General features: G+C 41.9%; 1 protein-coding gene across 1 annotated transcript in view; it reads left to right on the plus strand.

Annotated features, from left to right (window-relative positions):
- GMDS (GDP-mannose 4,6-dehydratase) overlaps positions 1-21,224 on the plus strand; it is a 539,088-nt gene that overhangs the window by 211,546 nt on the left and 306,318 nt on the right. The window lies entirely within an intron of this gene.

Consider the following 21,224-nt stretch of genomic DNA (forward strand, 5'->3'; position numbering starts at 1 on the left):
ATCTTTCTTCTATCATTGACAGTCCCTCTAGGTTGTGGGCTGCTTGCCTGTGTTCCTGAGAAGCATCTACGGTACCAGTCTATAGAGTGTGTTTTCTTTAGTGAATTACCGGTATGTTTACCGGTAATAAACTTGCACTGTTTTATGTATATGTTTGACTACATACAGCCTTGTGACAGTTTTCCTGCATGTCATAAGCATTTGAATATAAATTAAAATGTTAAAATCAAATCTGATATTGTTTTACCTTTTATTTGGTGTGTGGAAGGTGTGCGGAAGAGGGGGTAGTCTTATATGGCGAGTATATAACAAACTCTGTATTTTGAGTGGAAATGTTAGGGGGTCGTCTTATACGCCCAGTCGTCTTATACGCCGGCAAATACGGTAAGTCACTATGACAATGAAATTTATATGAAGTGGCCCTGCTATACTTCTCAAATGTTGATACGCTTCTGAGTCAAGTGGGAGCTAAAGAAGAAACATAATTTAAGAGGTTTAAGTGTGAGCAGTGGCAAATAGAAGTACAGATGTTGTCATTCTGCTACGTCTTTCTATATAAATTCTGAAATAGAGCCCAAGCATAATATAGAATGATGTGGGATAAGTCCTTTTTAATATTACTTAGTAATTTCTATAAAAAAAAGAGTTGGGCCTTAACCGGTTTGGTTTAGTGGATAGAGTATTGACCTGCAGACTCAAGGGTACCAGGTTAGATTCCAGTCAAGGGCATGTACCTTGGTTGTGGACACAAACCCAGTGGGGAGTATGCAGGAGGCAGCTGATCAATGTTTCTCTCTCATCATTGTTTCTAACTCTCTATCCCTCTCCCTTCCTCTCTGTAAAACATCAATAAAACATATTTTTTTAAAAAAAGAGTTGATTTCAGAAGATGATATACTTATATCTTATTATTTCCATGTGGTTTTCATTCTTATATAAATTGAATATATTTTCTCATGTCAGAAAGTTTGATCCTTCCGCATTATATTTCTTTTCTTTCCATTTCCTCTCCTCACCCCCACCTCTTACTATAGAGGTAAAACTAGTTTACAGAGGTCCTGACAAACACAGAGACCTTGGAGAAATTCTGACTAATTTGTCAGAAGAGAGACAAACTGCCAAGTATGATCAGATAATCTTTTTGTCATTTACTAATATCTGTGATGGTCTTGTTATTGCCTACTGGTGGGTATGTGCTTGTAAAAAAAAACATACCAGTTTAAGAGTTTAATCATTACTAAGAATCTGGCATTCTGGCAAAAGAATGAAAGAACTAAGTTTATTATGTACTAAATTACCAATGAAAAGATATCTTACTCTTTAAATTGTTGGATACACCTACCTTTTTTTCCCTATTAGAAAATGTGAATTGAAATTCTATCATATGATAGGCACTATACTAGACACTGGTGAACGAGATGAAGAACATAATGCTTGGCTTTAAAATTTTCACAGTTGAGATATGTAAACAGAATTACAATGGAATATAATAAAAACATGTACACATATGCAAAAGATGATGGAGGAGAGATAGCTTACCCCTTTGTAAGGGGAAGTCTGGAGGAAATCCTTTCATTGAGGTGAAACTTGAAGTGGAACAGTTGGTAGCAACATGTGGATTACAGATGTTTTTCAGAGAGGAGAGACTGTACCAAGAAGAAAGGACTCAGCCTTGATGAGGGACCTTCATACATTGGATGGAGCTGGAGAGAATGCTGAGGTGTGAAAGAAGCAGGAGGGAAAGCTAGAAGGTGGCAGATGACAGATAACACAAATATTGTTACCACTGAAGAAAGAGCGTTGTGATGAGGTTTGCATTTGGGAACCATAAGGTTTAGAACAGATTGGAGGGGAAAGATACTCAAGACTGGAAGAGCATCTGATATGGATGGCAGTGATCCCAACAAGAAGGTAAGGGTTGGACCAGGAGGAGTTGTCCACTGAGTTTGGGCTTATATACCTGAGGAATCTGGGTTTACAAATGACCAAGCTTACATTAGGCTTAAGTAAAATAATTAAAGATAGAGTATTAGGTGGATATTACCCACATGTGGAAGTAGCAGGGATATATCTAGCCTGACCTCAGGGGCAATGAGTCAGAAACTCAGATATCTTCAGAATGTTCTCTTTGTCTCTTTTCTCCCTGTCTTGGTTTCATCTTTTCATTCCATTCTTTTCCATACATCTAGAACTAGGGTCACTGTCAGCTCAATCTCTCTACTCTGAAGGAAATAGGTTTTCTCCCTCAACTCTGTTTGGAAAAGGTCTGGGGAAAGGCTCTAAGGTCTGACTTGATCCAGTGCCCATCCCTAAACCAGTCACTATAGCGAGGAGAGCGTGGATCTTGGGATCAGCTTGGGTTAGGCTCATGGTCCTGAATAAATCAGTGTAGTCAGAGAGACGAGCTGGGCTGTTGCCATTAGGATCACTCAAAGAAGAAAAGCACAAGAATGCCCTTGGGGGAATCTGTAAATTGGGCAGTCACCAATCATAGTCTGCTAGAGGCTGGATTGGGGACTTTAGGAGGAATGTCTGAGTAGAATCAGTAGGACCTGAGGAGTTGACTGGAGGATGTGAATGAGAAAAGAATCATAGGGAACATAAAGGCAGCTGGATGGATGATGAGCCTATTCACCAAGCAGTGATATCCAAAAAATAATGTCACCTGAGGTAAAGGAGACTTGAATGAGGTGAAGGTTCTATCCCCTGAGGTACAGGAGGGAAACCTGACTGGGAACTGGCAGGTCACATAAAATAGTTACCAGGCAGCAAGAGCTTAGCTGGAGTTGGAGAGCATCACAGGTATGTCGTTTTCCTTCCATAGTCAGAGGCCACCTCAAAGAAGGAAAGACCATGAGAAAAGTTGACTTGAGGTTTTGCAGAGTATGTAAAATGGAACAACAAGGATAGCAAAGGGCTGATGGGCATTAGCAACCAAATGGCTAAAGTGATGGATCATAATATGAAAAGGAAGGGACTAAAGACTGCAGACGGAATGATAGAGACTTGGAGTTAGTGTGCTTGGCTGACAGGTGTAGTGTAGCTGTGAAGATGGACGTGATGGACCTGGAGGATAAGTTGTGGAATGGAGTGTTTAAGATTTGAAGGGAGAAGGGGACTCTTAGATGGAACATCTGCATTCTTTATCAACATCTGTGCTCTCTTATGCCTATGGATGAGCTGTCTATGGAGCCCGCCATGTGTCCTGTAGCTCCTGTTTAATTACTTTCTCAAAGATGCAACACCAGCAGTTCTCACCTCTGCTGGGTCAGTTTCTCTCGATCACTAGGTCTTTCCTTTAGCATGCAAAGGTGCTGCTTTTCCTCCTGTTTTAAAATAAATCCACTCAACCTCTCCTCCTTCTTCACCATGTAGCAAAAGTTCTAAAAAGAGTTGTGTAGGCTCCTCTCTACATTCTCTCTTGAACCCTCTCACCCATCAGACTTTTTATTCACATTTCTCTGAAGTGCTCTGAACAAAGTCACTAATCACTTCAGTGCTGCCAGAGCCAGTGGTCATTTTTTTCATCTTCTTCTATCTTCCTCCCTGACTTGAGGGTGTGGTGGTAAACAACCTCCATCACACAGGTCCCAGACATTCAGGATTCCTCCGCGCTCTTGTGTCCCTCAGCCTCACCGCTTTCTCCTTTGTGGTCTTCATTGCTCTGCCTCCTCATCTGTTTGACCTCTAAAGTTGTAGTGTCAGTGGGTTAGTTGTTAGACCATTTGTGTTTTCTTGCTCACTTCCCTCTCTTGGTGGTCTCAGCCAGTTTCAGGACTTGAATTACCATCTACACATCAATGTTTCCTAAATGTGTGCTTTTCAACCTGGATCCTCCTGGAGAGGCCAGGCTCATACATTCCCCTTGACTATTATAATAGGAACACTCACCTTGTTTCAACCTGACTTTAATATTTCATGTTTGTTAGTTCCCTGGTATTTGATCACTGTATCAAATGAATAGAAAGACTTAAAAATAGCACAGTGAATCTCTAGGTAAGGTTAGCACTTATTATATATTTGCTTTAATTTGATGGGGTTTTATCTCTGTCAGGGCTGATTGGTTTGACTGAGGCAGTAGTTCTCAAGGAGGGCAGCGTTTCTCCCCAGTAAAGTTTAGCAATGTCTGGTTGTCTTGATGGAGTGGGGGATGCTCTTAGCATTTAGTGGGTAAAACCGAGGATGCTGCTAAACACTACAATGCACAGTATATTCCCCAGGAAATAGGGAATTATCCAGCCCTAAATGTCAACAATGACAGAGTTGAGAAACCCTGGAATGAGGATTTATTAATTTGAATGATCTCTCAGTGGAAAAGGAATTGAGCATTTGATGCAAATAACAAAGTAGTTTGAACCTTTATCTTTAAAATACATATTTATGAGTATTTGCCAAAAGGTGGTAGCTATTCCAACAAATGCACATTGTGAGTGGTGCTCTATAAGCCTGGGGTTCCTTGCAGCATGCCTGCTGGATTTTGAGTACCTGCAGTTAAGGCATGTTGCTCTTGGCAGGACTTGGTGAGCAAATGAGGTATGAGCTCTCTGATCTTGGTCATCTGCTCAGTCAGCTGTGACCTTTCCAGTGTCTATTCTTTCTACACCCTGTCCACACTAAGCCATGGCCCAGGCAGTTCTCAGTGGGGTGTCCAGAGATCACCACAGGGGGAAAATATAGGACTCCAAGGCAGAGGTTCATGTGGGGTTCAGGATAAATTGGAATGATTTCTGTTTTCCAGTGAATATTGTCCAAACTGTCTTTGTACTTTAACTCCAAAAGCCTTTAAATCAAAAGCTTTTGGATGAAGAATAGAATTTTCATTTGATAAATTGTGGATACTTCACTACTATTTGGGTGCTGACAGGGATACATTTTACCTGTATGTATGTGCTCATACACAATTGTGTGTCCGTGTATACACATTCACACAATAAAATTTGTCATATGTCAGAGCTTCTGATAGGGCCATAATGAAATAAATATATGTTGGAAAAAGAAGTCCTTTTGTTCAATATGATAAGTAGGAGAATTGTCCCTAGTTTGTCCTACTCTATCTCCCTCAGTGTTTCTTCCTTTATTTCCACTTTATCATCATAAGATGTCCAGTGGTGCATTTTGTATTTAACAGTAAAACTCTGCAGAAGTATAATGCATTGTGGTAAAGGTTGTGATTTAACAGATGAGCTAATTCTTTGATTTCCATAAGTGTGCTACTTACTATTCCTGTCCTCAAGTTCAATGCTGATCATTTACAGTATGAGTTTTATAAGATTTGTCAGTTCTCCTTTTCCTTCAGTTTTTGGTTTTGAAGAAATATGACTTTGGGAATATTATGTTAGTATATTTCATGATATTACAATAGAAAGTTTAAATAACAAGGAATATGTGTGTGTGAGTGTGTGTGCGCATACACACACACACACACATTGATGTAAGGATTTGACACAAGAACAAAGCCAAGAAATTAGAAATATGGCTTTGGTTTTGTATCTGAGCCACCTCCTGGGTTTTGGTGCTGGAATGGTCTCACAGCAGGACTTCATCGTCTGTCCTTATAAGTAGTGAGGCCCTAAGAAGAACTAGAGACAAGGTGATCTTGTGTTCCATAATTTCATAAGGAAGAGTATAGTTTCCCTCATATGTGAAAAAAATTATTACAAATAACTGTACTTGAGCCAGATAAATAGTGTGAGCAAAACAGTGAGACAAATTTCAAGTTTATTCATACACTTTTTAAAGTACACTAGAGGCCCGGTGCACAAAAATTTGTGCACTCGGGGGGGGGAGGTGTCCCTCAGCCAGCCTGTGCCCTCTCGTAGTCTATGACCCCTTGTGGATCGGGCCTAAGCTGGCAGTCAGACATCCCTCTGGCACCCTGGGAGCCCTCGGGGGATGTCCACTTGCCAGCGGGGAGCAGGCCTAAGCTGCAGTTGGACATCCTTAGCACTGCTAAGGAGGTGGGAGAGGCTCCTGCCACCACCACTATGCTGGCAGCCCTTAGCCTGGCTTGTGGCTGAGCAGAACTCCCCCTGTGGGAGCACACTGACCACCAGGGGGCAGCTCCTGCATTGAGCATCTGCCCCCCCTAGTGGTCAGTGTGTGTCATAGTGACCAGTCATTCCCAGTGGTTCTGCTGTTAGGGTCAATTTGCATATTACCCTTTTATTATTTACGAGAGGCCCGGTGCACAAAAATTTGTGCACTTGGGGGGAGACGGGGTCCCTCAGCCCGGCCTGTGCCCTCTAGCAGTCTGGGACCCCTCGGGAGATAACGACCTGCTGGCTTAGGCCTGCTCCCGGGTGGCAGAGGGCAGGCCCAATCCCTAGGTGCAGCCCCTGGTCGGGCTCAGAGCAGGGCCGATTGGGGAGTTGGGACGCCACCCCCTGTCATGCACAGAGCAGGGTGGATTGGGAGGTTGCGATGCCACCCTCAGTCACGCTCAGGGTAGGGTCAATTGGAGGGTTGGGGCACCACCCCGTCACACTCAAGGCAGGGTCGATGGGGAGGTTTCAGCGCCACCCCCTGTCACGCACAGAGCAGGGCCAATTGGGGTTGGGGTGCTGCCCCCTGTCACACACACTGCAGGGCCCTTCAGGGGGGTTGGGGCTCTGTACACTGTCATGCACAGAGCAGGGCCCATCAGGGGGTTGCGGAGCTCCCCCTGTCACGCACAGAGCAGGGCCCATCAGGGGGTTGCGGAGCTCCCCCTGTCACGCACAGAGCAGGGCCCATCAGGGGGTTGAGGAGCTCCCCCCTGTCACTCACAGAGTAGGGCTGATAGGGGAGTTGAGGCACCATCCCCTGTCACACACAGAGTAGGGCGGGTCAGCGGGTTGGGGCGCCAACCTCTATCACCCACAGAACAGGGCCAATCAGGGGGTTGGGGGGCTGCCACTGTCACACCCAGGGCAGGGCTGATGGGACGGTTATGGCTCTACCCCGTCACACACAGAGCAGGGCCTGTGGGGGGGGGGTGTTGAGGTGCCGCACACTGTCACACACAGAGCCGCAGGGCGATCAGGGGGTTTGGGCACTGCCCCCTGTCACGCTGATCCCGGTGCCGGGAGGCCTCACGGTACCACGGATCTTGGTGCTGTGAGGCATATTACCCTTTTACTATATAGGGTAGAGGCCTGGTGCACGGGTGGGGGCCGGCTGTTCTGCCCTGAAGGGTGTCCTGTATCAGGGTGGGGGTCCCCGCTGGGGTGCCTGGCCAGCCTGTGTGAGGGGATGATGGCTGTGTGCAGCTGGTCACACATCCTTCAGGGTGGGGGTCCCCACTGGGGTGCCTGGCCAGCCTGGGTGAGGGGATGATGGCTGTTTGCAGCTGGTCACACACCCTTCAGGGTGGGGGTCCCCACTGGGGTGCCTGGCCAGCCAGGATGAGGGGATGATGGCTGTTTGCAGCCGGTCATACACCCTTCAGGTTGGGGGTTCCCACTGGGGTGCCTGGCCAGTCTGGGAGAGGGGTTGAGGGCTGTTTTCAGGCTGGCCACGGCCACAGGCTGGAAGCAGGTATCTGGGATTTATTTAACTTCTGTAATTGAAACTGTAGCCTTGAGCAGAGCCCAGAGCTGGCCAGGGAAGGGTGGAAGCTTTATTTCCTCCATCGCTGGGGGCAACCCAAGCCTCCTGCTCACTCCAGCTCCGTAGTCGCTGTCATTTTTGTGATGGCGTGACAGAGTGAGGGAGTGATAGTTAATTTGCATATTACTCTTTTATTAGATAGGATATTCATTGTACAGATATATTACATAGAAAAGAAAACATGTTAAACATGAAAAGGAAAATAAATATGTGAAGTGTATCACAGTTGTTCACATTATATCCAGATGTGTAGAGAAAAACATTTATTTTTCTAAATCTGTCTTCATTTTCCTATCCCTTTAATTAGAAGGCTTAAGTGTGGTCATAGACAGAAACAGCATAGAAGAACATAACTGTATTAGCCTGGAAACTGTGGAAGGGGTGAAATATCACTGAGGTTAGTGTCTCCTGGCTGTCATCATTACCAATGCAGACCCTTTCAGGAGGAAAGCACTCTCAGAGCTGTCCTCTGGTCTCCAGCAGATTCAGATTAGTAAACATGAACTTTTAGTGTCACCAGATGCATAGGGAACAAGCATCAAAGTCAGAAGCATAAGAAAAAATTAGGCCCTCAAGAACTTTAAGTATTGGAATTGTCAAATTCAGAATTTAAAATTAGTAAGACATGTTTAAATTTAAAAAATGATACATCATAATAAATAAGCAGCAACAAGATGTAAAAATGTCTAGGCAGATTTGAAAAAGAAAGAATTTCAGATATAAAAAATAGTTATTAAAATAATGAATTAAATAGCTACCTTAAATATTAGACTTCTGAGAAACAATTAGATGGACCTAAGTAAGTTACCGAGAATGTTGGGAGGCAACCAATCAGTGTTTCTCACATCAATGTTTCTCTCTCTCTCCCTCTTCCTTCCTCTTTCTCTAAGACCAATAAAATAAGAAATAAAACATATTCCAGGGTGAGGATTAAAAAAAAAAGACCCCCCAGGGATTGTTTTTTGTTTGTTTTTACCTTTTTATTTTATATATGCATTTTTTTTCTTTCAGGGACTTTCTTTTATTTATTTTTCATCACTATTTTATCCACCCTATACCTTTTTCTACCTCCACCTTCCTCCTCCCCCCTGCAATCCAGAGAGCTATTTTTGTTATCTGAGTCAAAATTGCAGAGTTTAAATAGAGAGGAAACTTATTTATCCACCTTAAATTATCTTTTACAATTGGAGCCTGTTTTTGCCTATTGTGCTCATAAAGGATAAAGTATCCTTAAGATGATCTTATATAATAAAAGTCCAGTGCCTGAACAGTGGAACAACCAGAATGACCAGCTGACCAGTCACTATGATGCACACTGACCACCAGTGGGCAGATGCTCAACACAGGAGCTGCCCACTGGTGGTTAGTGTGCTACCACAGTGGGAGCGCTGCTCAGCTGATTGGGATGAGTGGCTGCTCCTGCTGCGAACCCAGGGCCAACGGGCAGGAACCCGGGCTGCTGTCATTGCCTTCTCACCCGAGACTCCTCCTTCTTACTCCCTGCCGCCTCCTCTGGATGCCCATAGGCCACACAGTGCCGCCTCCGAGCTCACAGAGCTGACCCCAGAGACTGGGGACAGGTTCGTGGCCGCCGCAGGACTGAGACCTACTCCGCCTCCTATCAGTGCTATTGTACCTGGGCCCTTCCCCAACTGGGTCCCCTGGAGAGGCGAGTGCTCCAGCTCCATGAAGGATGGCGGACCAGGGAGCAGCTGCTCAGCTGAATGGGATGAGTGGTGCTCCCATAGCAGCCAATCCCTGCAGGCCATGCCCCCCACCAGTGCACAAATCCCATGCACCGAGCCTCTAGTATAACAATGCTTGATTCATGTTTTATCATATTTTCTCAACTATTCTTATCTTTGATCCTCAGAGTGGGTTGTACGGTAGCTCCAGAACAATATGTCCACATCCTTTTCCCCAGAATTTGTGAATGTGACCTTATTTGGAAAAAGGGTCTTTGCAGATATAATTAAGTTAAGGATCTGGGGACAGAGAATTTGGAAAAAGGGTCTTTGCAGATGTAATTAAGTTAAGGATCTGGGGACAGAGAGATCATCCTGGATTACCAGGGGGGATTCTAAATCCAGTGACAAGTGTTCTTATAAGAAACACAAGAGGTCAAAACACAGACACAGAGATAACCAAGGTGGCGGCACAGGTATACCTGTACTTGCTGTCTCTCACAACCACATCAAAACTACAACTAAAAGACAAAACAACTATCATCCAGAACCGTGGGAAAGCTGGCTGAGTGGAAGTTGTACAACTAGAAGGAAAGAAAAAGGTGCTTTGAGACGGGTAGGTGGTGTGGAGGTGCGGAGGCGCACACAGAACAGGATGGCAACCAGGTGCACTGTTGTTGTTTTTTTTTTTCATTCGGGAAGGAGATACAAGCTCCTGATGGCTCTGAACTCCAGTTCTGGGCAAGACTCTGGGGACCCAGACTCATACGGGGAGAAACTGGATGGTCTGGCATCAGGCCGGAACGCGAGGGCGGCTTTCTCTCAGAGGTGCTTGCAGCGATCATTGTTTCTGCATGGGGGCTCCTGATGCAGTGACTTCAGAAAACAGGGACCTCTCTGGTGCAGGGCTGACTGGCAGCCATCGCTGTTTGCTCCACCCTGGTGATTCCCTGAGATTCCACCCCACCCAATTTACAACCCCACCAAACCTGGATCAGAGAGCCCCAAATCTTCCCAAAAAAGGCCCAAGGCCCAGCAGCAGCAGCCTGCCTTGCTTCACAGCCGGGCCTAATCTGGGCACTTCCAAACCCCAAACAAAGAGGAGGAATCTCTGGATCACTCTGTAGCTCCTGCTGGGTGGCCTCAGGTAGTGGCTGACTTTGCACCTCCTTGGAGATCCAAGAGCCAGTGTGCCCAGTGGTCAGTGTGAGACCATACCGGATTACAACTCTTCACATCCATAAGCGACACACTCAAGGGGCAGACTCAGTGAGCACCAAAGCCGCACTGAAGCAAGCCGTGCCCCATAAGGGTTTCTCTTGCACAGCAGTCCTTCGATTGTAGACACAGCTGGTCCACACAGCCAATTGGCCTGGAGGTTAATTCCTCCCAGTGATACCAACAGCAATCAAGACTTAACTACAAGACTGTGCACACAGCCCACAAAGGGGTGCACCAAGAGTGTCCACCTCAGGTGATTGGGGAGGCTGAGCCACTGGGCCCCACAGGGAAGCAGCCAAAATGTGGAGACAAACACTTGACGAATGAAACAAATGGGGGATAGCAAAATACTGGATATAGAGTTCAAAACCACAGTTATAATGTTACTCAAGAATCTTCTAAAAACCTCCGAGGAACTTAGTGAGACCTCTGAGGAAGTTAGTGAGTCCTTCAGGAATCTTAGTAAGACCTTTAAGTATCTTAGTGAGAATGCCAAAAAATGGAAAAGGACCAGTCAGAAATTAAGCATACACTGACTGAAATAAAGAATAATATACAGAGATGCAACAGTAGACTAGAGGATCCCAAGAATCAAGTCAAAGATTTGAAGTACAAGGAAGCAAAAAACACCCAACCGGAAGAGCAAAAAGAAAAAAGAATCCAAAAATATGAAGATAGTGTAAGGAGCCTCTGGGACAACTTCAAGTGTACCGACATCCGAATTATGGGGGTGCCATAAAAAGAGAGAGAGCAAGATATTGAAAACCTATTTGAAGAAATAATGACAGAAAACTTCCCCTACCTGGTGAAAGAAATAGACTTACAAGTCCAGGACGCCCAGAGAACTCCAAACAAGAGGAATCAATCCAAAGAGGACCACACCAAGACACATCATAATTAAAATGCCAATGGCAAAAGACAAAGAGAGAATCTTAAAAGCAGCAAGATAAAAATAGTTACCTACAAGGGAGTGCCCATACAATTGTTTGCTGATTTCTCAACAGAAATTATGCAGCCCAGAAGGGAGTGGCAAGAAATATTCAAAGTGATGAATAGCAAGAACCTACAACCAAGATTATTCTACCCAGCAAAACTATCATTTAGAATTGAAGGTCAGATAAAGAGCTTCATAGACAAGAAAAAGCTAAAGAGTTCATCACTACCAAACCAGTATTATATGAAATGCTGAAGGGCATTCTTTAAGAAGAAGAAGAAGAAAAAAGTAAAGATAAAAAATTGTGATCAACAAAGTGACAACAAATACATATCTATTAACAAGTTAATCTAAAAATCAAAGGAATAAAAAATCTGATGAATGGAATAAACTGGTGAATGGGATAGAATCAGGGGCATGGAAAGGGTACAGACTGACAATTCTCAGGGGGAAGAGGGTGTGGAGGGTGCGGGAAGAGATTGGACAAAAATCTTACACCTATGGATGAGGACAGTGTGGGGGACATGAGGGCAAGGGGTGTGGTGGGAACTGGGTCAAGGGGAGCTATGGGGTGAAAAAAGAGGAACAGCTGTAATAATCTGAACAATAAAGATAAAAAAATAAAAAACTTTGGTACATCTACACCATGGAATACTATGCCACTATAAAAAAGAAGGAACTTTTACCATTTGCAACAGCATGGATGGAACTGGAGAGCATTATGGTAAGTAAAATAAGCCTGTCAGAGAAAGATAAATATCACATGATCTCACTCATATGTGGGATATAATGATCTACATAATTTGATGAACATGAATAGATCCAGAGACAAATGGTGGTAGTGGGTTTGGGTGGAGAGATAGAGAGCAACCAAAGGACTTGCTGCATGCATGCATATTAGCATAACCAATGGACACAGACACTGTGGTGGTGGGGGCTTGCCTGGGGTAGGAATGGCTGAGGCGGGGAGTCAATTCGGGACAAAGAAGACATATGTAAAACTTTAGACAATAAAAATAAAATAAAACTAAACACACACACACACAAAACACACACACACACACACACAAAACACAGACACATAGGAGAAGGTGATGTGAAGATGGAGGTCGAGGTTGGAGTGATGCCACCACAAGCCAAAATTGCATGAAGCTGTGCTACCCAGTGAAAAAGGCAAGGAGAGGGCTCTTCTCTGGAGCTCCCAGAGGAACGTGGTGGTGCTGAATCAGACCTGTAGCCTCCAGACTACAGAGTAAATTTCAGTTGTGTCACGTTGCCCAGTTGTAGTAATTTGTTATGGCAGCCACAGGAGATTAATGTTGTCCAAAAAATTAAATTTATACTTTCCTCAAAAAGAACAAGTTCTATTTAAAAATGTAATCTGGTGTCTGCTATAATATAATGTTGAAGTCAATTTATTTTTTAACTGCAGTTTATATTCAATATTATTTTGTTTCAGTTTCAGGAATGCAGCATAGTGGTTAAAAAATCATATACTTTGCCGAAACCGGTTTGGCTCAGTGGATAGAGCGTCGGTCTGTGGACTGAAAGGTCCCAGGTTCGATTCCGGTTAAGGGCATGTACCTGGGTTGCAGGCACATCCCCCGTGGGAGATGTGCAGGAGGCAGCTGGTCGATGTTTCTCTCTCATCGATGTTTCTAACTCTCTATCTCTCTCCCTTCCTCTCTGTAAAAAATCAATAAAATATATTTAAAAAAAAAATCATATACTTTACAAAGAGATCCCCTGGCACCATATGTAGTTATTAGAATATTATTGACTCTATAAGCTGTGCTGTACTTTACATCCCCGTAACTATCCCTTAATTTCTAATCTACTCAGTCCCTTCACCTTTCACCCTCAGGTCCCAACACTGCTTCCTATGTCAACCATCAGTAAGCTCTGTGTCTAAGAGTCTGTTTCTGTTTTGTTTGTTCATTTATTTTGTTGTTTAGATTCCACATATAAGTGAAATCATGGTATTTGTCTTTCTCTATCTGACGTCAGTTTTTCTAGTTTTGTCGTCCTCATTTTTCTTCAAGATGATATCTGGGTGTTTGGGACACAGATGTTGATAAAGGGGTAGTTGGCATCCTCAGGCCCATGGTGCACTCGATGGGCCTGCTGCTCTCTGCTGCAGAGTTGCAGGTAAGCTACTCCCTTGCCTGGTGGCCAAGAAGGTGGCACTAGCCCCAGGTCTGGCTCTTCCTGATGTCTGCTACTGATAAAGCTCAGGGGCTTCTCTTTCCATAGAACCCTGGGAAGAGTCAGCCTCACTCCATCCCTCACTGGTATATGGACTATATGCCCACCCACTGCCTCATCTCACATGTGGTCCCTGGCCTAGGTGGTCTTACCTCTAAACCTTAACTACAAGGCCCCCCTCTCCTTTCCATCTCAGGCCTCCTCAGTCCCCAGTGGGCCTACTGGCTCTCATGCCACTGCTCACACCTTTCGGAGAGCCTGGCATCACTGCTCAACATGTGCTGAGGCAACTACCCCAGATCTGCTGGCTGGCATCCTCAGAAGATCTCTCCAGATTCCCAACATGAAATAGCACAAAGCTCCTTCTCTCAATGATACCATCAGTCTACTTTACTTGTTATCTCATCCCCAAGAGGCTAGATTAAAATACTGAAGATTCACTTCTGCCTCTCCTCATGTCTTTCTCCACTGGTTCAGAAGGGATGGAGACTTAGAACCTCTGCTCCTACTCCTTCTTGTCCTTCTGAAAGGACCCCAGTCAGCATGCCTGCCATCAGAACCTGCACGGGCATCGCTGTGGGAGAAACTTGGGGCTAGGACTACATTTGGTGTTTGCTACACTACAATTATTTAGAAAATTACTTTTTCATGAAGCCTTGCTTTTATATTTACCATCTTTTTACAGAATCCTATTTTGAATGATAGGATGAATATTCTAATCTTTTTCCAGCCTTGGGCTAACTATGGAAATGATCATGTTGAGAAATGCAAAAGAAAAAACCCTTCCTATTTTAAAAGATTTATCGCAGTGAAAATGTCCAAGCCCATTTATAACTAATAGAGGTACTTGGCATTGATACAGTACTCTGCAGCCTTTGAATTATATCCTCAGTATGGATTATTATCCTATCTTATAGACAAGGCAACTAAAAAATTAACACACTTGTTTAAGATAATAGCACTGATAACAGTAACAGAATGATCAGTAACTTACATGGTGTGTAACCATTTCCATTGTTCTATCTGGAAGACCTCATCTTCGAGGCCTCGGATTGGATATCAAAAACTGAAGCCTGTGTTCAGGTCCTGGAAGGCGCTATCGGTTCTGCTCCCAGCACAGACCCCTCAGTGTTACCCATGACGGGTGCTCTGGAGCTCCCCTTCACCTGAGCACTTAGTAGGGACTCAATTCTGAGTTTAAATGCATTATAATTACATTTTATCCAGCACATCTTGGTGTTTTTATAATGTGGCAGTTTTTCCTATTTGTTATATTGCTAAAGTTCTGTTCTTTTCATTCTGTCAATGATACTAAAACTCACAGTCACAATCTTAGAACTAATATTCAAGCCAAAACTATTTTAAAAAATTTGGCTTTGATTTTTAGATAGAGAGGAAGGGAGAGAGAGATAGAAATATCAAAAATGAGAGAGAATCATTGATCGGCTGCCTCCTGCATGTCCCCCATGGGGCATCAAGCATGAAACTTGGGCATGTGTTCTGATAGGGAGTCGAATCCAGGATCACTTGTTTTATGGGACGATGCTCAATCCCCTGAGCCACATCAGCAGGGCTAAACTTCTTAATTGATCTCTTTCTTGTGTATATACATTTATGTGGGTACTTTATTTTTCCAAGGTTAATGAGTTTACATAGAAAAAGTAACCTACAGTATATGCATCTGCATGCCTGCCTTTGGCTGTTTACTAGTATTTAAATCTGTTCTCAATCTCAGAAATTTAAAATCAGAGAATTAACAGACTTAGTCATAAAAGAACTAAGAAATCTGAACTTTTTATTGAGGCTTAATTATAGACACCATTAACATTGTAACATAATAATTATTATAATAGCTAACATTTATTGAAGACTTTCTAATCACATTACCCACATATTCTCACTTAAATATCAAATGTACATGGTAAGTACTGTTATTATTTTACAAATGAGGACATGTTCGTATTAATTCTTTACATGTCAGTAGAGATTTATGTTCTACAATGTGGTTTCATCTACATTAGTGTGCCTTTGAATTCGGTGTGGTGAATATGACTGTAATGGTAGTTTATAGAGGAAACTATAACTCCAGAGTTATTAAATGATTGATGCTGATAACTGAGTGCTGGCCTTCGGTCAGCTCATTGGCTAGTTTTTCATTTCTTGGTCTTCTTCCTAGTGGGGTCTTCTAGTTTAAGGCTCTTAGAAACCAAACATGTATTTAAAGTAATTATGGGAGTTCCATTGCCCACATGTGTTACAGTCCACAGGCACTTGAGTTATCTAATCTAGGAAGGATGCCTCCTGCATTGCACTGTGGGTTAGTGGAAACAGCTCCAGGTGCACAGGCCAAAACCAGGCTTGGGTACTTGTCTTGACTGTTACTCAGCTTCCCTTTCCCTATTTTTCTTCCCCTGCACATTTGCAATAGTTGAACAAGGTGACTTCTAAGATGTTAGCCCTCATGTATAAAAATTTTATATAGTTCTCTCCTAAATCAGCAGTCTTGTATGATAAAGAGTAAAAATAAAGAGACTGCATTTTTAAAATTCCATTTTAAACCTCTCCTAAGAATTAACTAGTAAAACATATGGTTTCAATAACAATTTTTAAAATTAATCTGAAAATGAAATTAAGAAAAGTTACATTATGAGATTAAAGAGAATATTACTCAGGAACAAATTTAACAAAAGGAATGCAAAACTTACTCTCTGGAAACTACTGAATGATGCTGAAAGGAAAAAAAAATTAATTGATTTCAGAGAGGAAGGGAGGGAGAGAGAGATAAAAACATCAATGATGAGAGATAATCATTGATTGGCTGCCTCCTGTACACCCCTAACTGGGGATCAAGCCTGCAACCTGGGCTTGTGTCCCAGCCAGAATCAAATTGTGACCTCCTGGTTCAATACTCAAACACTGAGCCACACCAGCCTGAAAGACATTTTAAAAGAATTAAATGAATGGAAATATGTCCTGTGTTCATTAATTGGAAGATATAATATTGTTAAAACAGCAGTAATCCCCACATTGATCTACAGATTTAACACAATTCCTATCAAAAAAATCCCAGTTGACTTTTTTGCAGAAATTAACAAGCTGATCATAAACTTCATATGGAAATTCAGGGGACTGAAAATAGTTAAAGCAGTCTTAAATAAGGACAAAGAAGATTCACACTTCTTGATTTTAAAACTTTTGTGAAGCTATAGTACTCAAGAATTTGTGGCTCTGTCATAAAGATATAGATATACATAGATCAACAGAATAGAATTAAAGTAAAAAATAAACCCACACTTTTACAGTTGATTGAATTTTGACAAAAGATGTCAAGACAGTCAAAGGGAGAAAGAATAACCTTTATAGCAGTGTTAGGACAGCAAATGAAGTAGGGCCCTTTCATCATACCATACATAACAAAAAATGGGTGAAAGACCTAAATGTAAGAACAAAATCAATAAAATATATTTTAAAATATAGGAGAAAATCTCAATGATCTTGGGCTAGGCAAAACCCTTTGGCTATGACACCAAAAGTTTATACTACTAAAAACAAAAATTAGATAAATCCAACTTCATTATAATATAAAAAAACTCCCACACTTTTGTACATCAGAGACGCCATCAAGAAAGTGAAAATATAACCAATACAATGAGAAGTTATTTCTAAATTATATATCTGATAAAGGAATTGGGTCCAGAATATATAAAGAACTCATACAACTCGAATAATAAAAAGACAGGTAACATAATTTTAAAATGGGCAAAGGATCTGAATAGACATTTCTCCAAAGAAGATAAACCAATGGCCAATAAGCACATGAACATATAGATAATCAATATCATTAGCCATCAGAGAAATAAAATTAAAATCACAATGAGATAACACTCAGTATCCCCTAGGATGAGTATCATCAGTAAGAGAAACCAGCCCTGCCTGTGTCATCCAGAAGGTCAAGGTTCTATTCCTGGTCAGGGCACATGCCTAGGTTGTGGGCTCAATTCCCAGTAGGGGGACTGCAGGAGACTGCTAATTGATTATTCTCTCTCATCATTGGTGTTTCTATCTCTCCCTCTCCTTTCCTCTCTCTGAAATCAATAAACACCACATTAAAAAAGAAAAAGATAAACCATGCCCAGTCAAAAATCAATAAAAACATATTTAAAAAGAAAAGATAAACCACAACAAGTGTTAGGGAGGATGTGGAGAGACGATAACCTCAGTTCACTGCTGGTGGAAGTGTAAAAAGGTGTAGTTGCTTTGGAGAACAGTGTGGCAGTTCCTCAATAATCCTAGATTTGCCCTGTGACCCAGTGATTCCACCTGTAGATATGTACCCAAGAGAAATTAAAACATAATATCCAAACTAAAACTTGTGCATGGATGTTTATAGCAGCATTACTCACAATAGCCAAAAGATGGAAACAACCCATATGTCCATCTACTGATGAACAATAAATGAAATGTGTCATATCCACATGTTCAGCCATAAAGAAGGAATGATATATGCACCCCCATGTTCATAGCAGCACAATTAACCATAGCTAAGATTTGGAAACAGCCTAAGTGCCCATCAGCAGATGAGTGGATTAAAAAACTGTGGTACATCTACACAATCGAATACTATGCTGCAGTAAAAAAGAAGGAATTCTTGCCATTTGCAACAGCATGGATGGAACTGGAGAGCATGCTAAGTGAAATAAGCCAGTCAGAGAAAGATAAATACCACATGATCTCACTCATTTATGGAATATAATGAACAACATAAACTGATGAACAAAAACAGAGTCGGAGAAGCAGTGATCAGACTGTCAAATCTCAGAGGGAAAGTAGGGGAGGGTGTGGGTAAGGGGAAGAGATGAACCAAAGGACTTGTATGCATGCATGTAAGCCCAACCAATGGACACAGACAACAGGGGAATGAGAGCATGAGTGGGAGTGGGGGTGGGAGTTAATGGGGGATGAGGACACACATATAATACCTTAATCAATAAAGAAATTGAAGATTGAAAAAAAGAAGGAGTGAAGTAGTGATTTATATTGTAATATAGCTGAACTATGAAAATATTAAGCTAAGAGAGAGAAGCCAGTTACAAAAGACCACATATATGATTCCATTCATATGAAGTGTTCATATAGGCAAATTTATAGTGACAAAAAGTAGATTAGTGCTTGCCTAAGGCCAGGAGGGTTGGGGGGAAATGAGGAGAGACTGCTAAATGATTTGGGGTTTCTTTTTGGAGTGACAAAAATGATCTAAAATTGGTTGTAGTGATGGCTACCCAATTTCTGAGTACACTAAAACCATTGATTTGGATACTTTAAGTGGATGAAATGCATGGTATGTGAGTTATATCTAAATACAGCTGTTAAAAATGAAATTTAAAAAACTAGAAATTTTAAATAAGTCTGACTAGTTATGCAAGAGAGAGTTTATATCCAGGTAAGAAAGGCTCCCTGACTCCTAGTATGCCATTCTGAGGCCAGGTAAGATGAGAGCCTGAGCTTGATGGTCACACAGACACTGATCTGAATTCTAGAATGGCCAATTTGCATAGCTTCTCTGAATCTCAGCTTCTTTATCTAAAAATGGGGGTAATAATAATTCTTAGTTGTGGGTTGCTCTGAAAATTACATGAGTTTCTGCATCTACATAGGTTAGTACTGTGCTAATAGCAATAGCCATCACCAGAGGTGTCATGGTTGTGGTCATTGCCAGGCTATGGCAAGAGCTTAAAGAGCAAGGTACCTTGCTGTGTTTGCATGTGCTATTCCTTCTGCCTGGATCACTGTCCTTGTAGCACAACTTCTTTAGTCCCTTCATGACCTCACCAGGAGCCTCATTGCAGGCTTCTTTTCTGGTAGGTATCTCCTGACCATAGCAGCAGCAGGGTCACAGGCCCTGACCTTGAAAAGCTGCTATTTAATTTTTGGCAGTATGGGTTTATTTGTCTCTCTTACACTGTCTGTGCTATTTGAGAGAAGGGGCTGCTGCTTCACTCCTGGACCCCCCAGGCTGGCACTTTAGTGTTTGGTAGGTGCCCCATTAAAACATGTTGAAAGATTGGACATGAGGTTAGGGCAGCCGTGGGCAAACTATGGCCCGCGGACTGGATCCGGCCCGTTTGAAATGAATAAAACTATTGAAAAAAAAGACCGTACCCTTTTATGTAATGATGTTTACTTTGAATTTATATTAGTTCAAACAAACACTCCATCCATGCTTTTGTTCCGGCCCTCCGGTCCAGTTTAAGAACCCATTGTGGCCCTCGAGTCAAAAAGTTTGCCCACCCCTGGGTTAGGGCCTAAGTAGATTATTTGAACGTCTCATGCTTCCATTGGACTCCTAAACAGTAGTTTATTGGCAGATAGAATAATATGAACTACTTTGGGAACTTCCTCTAAAGGTTGGACATCACAAGTTTATCTAGTATAGTTCTGCCATTAAAATAGAAATATATAAAGAAACCTGCATTTAGTTATCAATGTAATTGTTACTGTCAATAGAAAATAAATAGTGCTAATCAGTGATAGATTTTGAAGGATTGTACCTAATAAACATTTCATTTTGAAACAGGTCTGGGTGTTTTATAAATTGCTGTGGGAAGGTGAAACTTTGGATTTCTTAAGGTGCTCTGTAAACTGCTAAGAGAAACTGAAAATGTGGATTTCCGTTGTCATTTTTTTTTCATTGTTGACTCTATTATTGATGTCTCTCTTTTTCTCCCCCTTTGCCTTTGTCCAGCCTGCCCCTGCCCCCAGGCCTTCATCACACTAGTGTCTGTGTCCATGGGCTATGCATATATGCATATAAGTTCTTTGGTTGATCTCTTCCCGTCATTTTTAAGGACATGGCATTGGTTTAAATATATTCACCGAGTTGGTGTAGTAAGTGAATCCAGTATAGGTTTGAACTTGCACTGGGCCATATTCTTGCCAAAATTTAGAAAACCTATTTAGAAAAATTCCCCTTATTCCTGTGCCAATTTCTCTAGAAGCCAAGTTTTCATCATAACATTCACCTTCCTGCTTCATCTGCAAAGAACAAAGCTGAAGTTATTGAAATGTGATAAATTATGATAGTAATCTATCTAAACTGTGGGAAGCCATTATTGACTAGCTCATATGTGTGTTAGTACCTGGAGAACTTGGCATTACTTGGTGTTTTGTGATAACTTCACTTAGATATAGGGGCATTGATAAAATTGTCTCAGCAGTGTCTTTTAATTGTGTCCCTTTTGTGATCTTTTAAAAGTAGATAGAGACTTTCATTAAAGACTCTAGAACATTAAAACAATTTCATTGCTTTCTTAAATTTATGACCACTTTTACTCATTCATTTCAAAATATTTATAAAGATTTCAGGAGCCCATTCATATATATAACACTTAAGTGAAACTGGAAGGTAGTATTGCAGTAAGTGTAGTACAGAGAAACTTTGATTTAGAATTGGAGCATAATTTATAAATGGATAGCTATGCAAGTTTCTAAATAAAAGTGATCACCATTTATTGACAACCTAAATGCATTCCTTGTTTGTTTATTTTAAACAGATATAAATCCTGTGAGCTAAGTTATACTCTTTCCCCTCTCCC

Source organism: Myotis davidii, unplaced genomic scaffold, assembly GCF_000327345.1.
Source record: "Myotis davidii unplaced genomic scaffold, ASM32734v1 scaffold230, whole genome shotgun sequence".
Classification (NCBI taxonomy): domain Eukaryota; kingdom Metazoa; phylum Chordata; class Mammalia; order Chiroptera; family Vespertilionidae; genus Myotis; species Myotis davidii.